Source organism: Quercus lobata, chromosome 8 (genome assembly GCF_001633185.2).
Source record: "Quercus lobata isolate SW786 chromosome 8, ValleyOak3.0 Primary Assembly, whole genome shotgun sequence".
In the NCBI taxonomy this organism is placed as follows: Eukaryota; Viridiplantae; Streptophyta; class Magnoliopsida; order Fagales; family Fagaceae; genus Quercus; species Quercus lobata.
In genome coordinates this window covers 42,000,837-42,006,651 of record NC_044911.1, presented here as the reverse complement: position 1 = coordinate 42,006,651, position 5,815 = coordinate 42,000,837, and positions in this window count along the sequence as shown.

Below are 5,815 nucleotides of genomic sequence, written 5' to 3'. Positions count from 1 at the left end.
AGCTCTCTAAATCCACCACACGCCGCAGTCCGCACATACTTCCTACAGTGGCGAGTTTGAATTTTACTTCTGGAATGGCTATCACACGTACAAAACGATATTTTCATGTTAGAAAACACATAAATGGAAAAAATATTCGTCATATTGTATTTAAATAAATAAGTCATATTATGGGTTTTAGTTAGTTCAACTAATAAAGTCTCTAATGATTATATAAGAGATTTGAAGTTCAATCTCAGATCGGACGTCATAGCTAGGTAGAAACTCTCTCCCAAAAAAAAACCATGCTGTCATTTTTTTTTCATATTCCAAATTTCAATTATATTCACATATAATATTTTTGGTAATATGATAAATCTCAGGTACAACTTATGTCCGTTTTTGTTAAATTCATAAAATTATATAATCGTAATTGTATTAAATCATATAGTAACTATTTGTTAATCTAGAGTTCTATAGTTTAACATAAAATTATATAATTGTAATTGTATTAAATCATATAGTAACTATTTGTACATCTAGAGTTTTGTGGTTTAACTTGTAAACGATATCAAATTATAGAGTTTATTATATAATTAGTACATACTAGAAAATATACATTTTTACGAACAAGAACAATTTACTAATTAGATATAAACAATTGTATTTTTAACACTTTTGAAAGGCATAATTTTTTAAAAATATATATAATTGTTGAACCTTAAACAAACAAACATTGATTTTAAAGTAAAATATGAAGTTACTTTAAGATTATTTATTTATTTATTTATATAATCACTTTAAGATTAATATATCATCTGCTTTAGAAAGCACAATCCATGATGTCTCCTGCGCCCAATGCCACCAACAAGGTTCTCTAGAAACAAAAACTGTCTTGATTTCTCAGCATAAAAAAATTAAGGGTCCGGGTTAACGTGTGCCCTAAGGGTACACATTAACAAATCTATTTTTGGAAAAGTTTTATTGGGAATTAAAAAAAATTTGACAACTTTTTCAATTCCCGATAAATCTTTTTCAAAATTAGTTTACTATTGTGTGCCCTTAAGGTATACATTAGTAAAATCCAAAAAAGAAAATTGTCTTGATTTTCTCACTCAGTCACAACATTGGCAATGATAATAATGTACATCCCGTCATCCATTCGTGGGGCAGTATTCAAATAAATATTGCATGTAAATCAACTTATAAGCACTCATTAAAAAAAAGTAAAATAAATAAATAAAATGAAAGTTAACGGATGTCCTAACGAGATTGGTTTATGAAATATTTTTGAAGTTTTTTATGAAAAAAATTATTAATTTGTTTGATGACTTCTTATATTTTTTTGGTATCAAACATTTCTTAAAATGGTTAAATAACAATTGTCCTAAAGATACCCTTTAACAAGACATCTAAAGATGGAGATATATACATTAAATGTGGAATCAATTCAATAACTCGCAAAATTTAAAAAAAGAAAAAGAAAATAAGAATTAAACATGTTGGGTTCTTAGTCCATCTACTAGAATGGGTTACAACTTTCAAGTTTATTTAGGGGGGATTTGGTTCGCCGTGATGTTATATTACACCGTAATATTACGTTATTGTAATCTTACATTAATGCAATCTCAATAGAATAATACATTATTTAAAAATGTGATGAGATTAAGATAATGTGATATATTTTGTAATTTTAAATTATGGTAATGTTATAAAAAATAAAATAAACAAAAAATCTTAATATCACATCAAGGATACATAACAACGAACCAAACTTGTGACCAAGAATGCATATTTGAATTGTTATTGATAGTGAACAAAAAAACTAACCTATCTCCAATTCGTCATTCAAGTCATCCAAGGAAGGATCATCCGCCCAAAATATTGTACGTCCAGGGTCATAACGAAGGTTTAGTTTATGAGTGCCTTCGAAGAGGTCACCTAAGACCAGAAGGGTAATCTAGGACCAGAAGGGTCGTCCAGGACCAAAAGGTTCGTCTAGCTCACGAAGTGACCTGGACGACCACCCAACACTTATAGATTTTTAGCGTGAATTTCTACCTAAAGCTTATAATTTGGATCACAATATACTATTTTGAAGTGGAGGTGAATTCCTTATTCTTCGCCCTAACTTTCCACTAAATTCTTAACTTCTCATAACGGTTATAGAAATTAAGTCTGAACCTTTTAACTTCCACCCACGTTAGGGAAGTTATTACCAAACAAGTAACCACTTCAAAAGTCACTATAAAAAGACTCAGCCATATCAATTCAAGGTAAGTTTTCACCATTCCTATAGTTGAAATTCCTGAATTCAAGAGAAAAAACCAACTTAAGCATTGGAGGGTTCTTGACTGGTTTACTCTAGTCACATTTGATCTTGTGTTTTTTTCTTTTCAAAACTTCCAAGCAACCATAAGCCCATTAAAGTACGGAACATTCAGCCTACTAATTTTCTGTACATCATCATTTATCATTTGTAGAACTCTCTAACTTCTATGTATATGGAAGTTTAACTTTAGGGTTTTTCTTCAAACACACAAATTAACTACTTTTTTTTATAATGAAGAAAGCTTTATTTGTTGAGTTATCCATACCACGTTTGCATTGACCTATCACAGCACAATCGGCAAATAATTATTTAAAATAAAATAAATTTTTTTTTAGGGTCCAAAGGAAATTTGTGAGGAATCTAGGTGTTTGAAATATCAAATTACATGAAATACGGCAAATGAAAAACCCAATTCTTTACATGTGAGTAAAATTTGTGTAGTATAATCAAATCTATTTTTTCCTCCTCAAAACTCAAAAGTGACTCTGGATGTGCACTTTAATTTTGTTTTCTCTGCCTTCTCGATTCGTCTCTCTCTCTCTCTCGCTCTCTTTCATTGTCGGTTTTGTTTGTGGTATACCTTAAACTTAATGTAGAATGTTCTGAACAAAAAAAGAAAAAGAAAAAAGAATTTGGATATTTTTTCTTTTTATTTATTTTTTGCCTCCCAACGTGAATCCCAATGTTAAACATCGGGATTCCAACTTTGACATCACTTTTCAACATTTCAACTATTCCACGTATGCAGAAAATCTAGATTTTGAATAGTTAAAACTGTTTGATATTCAAGTTTAAATAATAATTTTTAATATTTTAAAAATATGTATAGGTAAAAAAATATGTGAAAATTGTGTAATATTGTTTAAAAACTGAAAATATATGTTTAAGTTTATACACCAAACAGACCATAAGATTTCACGCAATTTGGTTCTTTATGTTTGATTTTTTTTTTTTTTTTTTACATTTATTATTTGTCCTTAAACTCCAAAATTCATAAATATTTATTATATTAACAATTAACTTTCAATTGTCAAATCTATCATTGACATCAATTTTATATAATAAGATAATGCAATAAATTGTGAAAATCATCGTGTACATGTAAACTTATTATCCATTGTAACTCCCTCATTTATACAGAAATAAAATAAAATAAAATATATGGTGGGTTCATGAATAGGCCAAAGTGGATGGTGGTCAATAGAGTAGGATCGCAGTTGGGAAAATCTCTATGTTAAACATCTAGATTCCACTTCGACATTACCTTTTAACATGTCAACTTTTTCTTGTATTTATAAAATTTGGTTCTTAGAGCAATTATATCAACTTGGGCATAATTGTGCAAAATGAAAAAAAGGGCTAATTTTACACAATTTGAGCAAAAAACCGTCCACACCAGCTTGTACATAATTGTGTATAAATGCACAATTGCTACATTAATCGTGCATATATGCACGATTACTGTAGTATGTATATTTATTATTTTATTAATTTCCGTTCGCACCTTTTTTTTCTCTCTCTCTTCTTCGTGCACAACGAACTCATTCCTCTCCTCATCTTTCTTCCTCAGATGCACACAAACACACCCACACCCACACACAAAAACATTCACACAGACAAATCAACACACAAACACACCCACACACAAACAAACCCACACAGACAAACCAACAGAGAGATAGATCGGTTTACCAAAAAAAAAAAAAAAAAGAGAGAGAGATAGATCGGTGCTTGATGGAACGATCGGTGCTTGTGGGTGAGAGCAGCGATATTGGAGAGGTGTGTTGAAAAGTGTGAGGCTTAATGGAGCGGTAGAAAAAGCCATTGATGGCGAGCGATCTGGGTCGATGGGTTGAGAAGAAGACCCGGGAGGTTGGATCAGTAAGAGGGTTGTGGAGCTTGGTTCGTGGATCGGCCGATGAAGAGTGGATCGGCTGGTGAAGAAGTCCGGTCGGCGTTGTTCGTGGATTGGCCGGTTGGGTTAGTAGTTTTTGAGTGGTGAAGAAGTCCGGCCGGCATGGTTCGTGGATCTGTTGGTTGGGCTTGTAGTTTTTGAGAAAGAATGAAAGGTCTGTGGATCGGCCGGTTGGGTTGGTAGTTTTTGAGTGGTGAAGAAGTCCGACCGGCGTGGTTCGTGGATTGGTCGGTTGGGTTGGTTGTTTTTTAGAAAGAATGAGAGAAGGTAAAAACGAGAGAGAGAGAGAGAGGTGATCTATTCAGAATGGGTATTGAGAGGGGTAGAGAGATGGGTATAAAGAGAAATAAATCAGGAAAAAATGGGCACAGAGAGAGAGAGAGAGAGAGCGTGTATTGTATGTAAAGACAGTTGAGGAAGATAATAAAAAAATCGAGTTGAAAGAATATTTTATTGAAATATCTTGTAAAATAGATAAACTGATGTGAATGTTTTGTAAAAATGATAATATAAAATAAAAAAAGTAAATTTTAAGTATAAAATAAACGAAATCTTATGTACAAATTGATGTAATTGCTCTTAAAAATTTAGATTTCATACTATGAAGGTCTTTAGCTTTCAAATTTCCTGCATTTATTACTTTTCCTCCTTAAACCCCAAAATCTCAATATATTTTTTTGCTATTAACATTTATTTGTCAATTGTCAAATCTATATTTTTTTTTGAAAAGTGTCAATTGTCAAATCTATCACCATCATTAGTTTTATATGATGAGATAATAAGTTGTAAAAAATATTATATACGTGTAAAATTGTTGTCCACCTTAACCACCTCATTTCTTAAATATATATACAAAAGATAAATTTTAGGAGCAAAAACGAATTTCCAAATATTTTTAAACATTATTTTTTAAAAAAATTTCACACATTTTTTTTAGTTTTGACGGGTTTGGCCGGGTATAATATTTTTTTTTGGGACCTATAATGAATTAAGATCTCAGTTTTTTTTTGTGAAAAGTTGACATTTTTATTGTTCATGTACATGAACTCTACAAGAAATGGTATTTCGTGAATAAGCTGGCCAAAGTGAATGGTGGTCAACAAAGCAAGAGCTCAACTGGGTACATTTGGACTCTACTTTTATTTACTTATTTTTTATTATTATTATTAGGAACATACTCCACTTTAAGTCCTTTAATGTTACTTTTTAACATGTCAACTGTTTGGCATATGCTCAAAATCCGGTTTTTAAAGATTTAATTTTCATACAATATGCTCCATTTTTTTTTTCTATTAAAAAATAATTTTCCATTGTCAAATCTATCCCCAATTGTTTTATATCAATTTTATATAGTAAGATAACTCAAAAATTTGAAAATTTTTGTGTAAGTATAAACTTATTTTATATCAATTTTATATAGTAAGATAACTCAAAATTTTGAAAATTTTTGTGCAAGTATAGACTTATTATCCCCCATAGCCAACTTATATCTAAAAAAAAAGAAAAAAATGGTAGTTTTGTGAATAAATAGGTTAAAGTGGTGGGTTCCAGTTAGTTCAACTGGTAAAATATCTGATGGTTGTATAAGA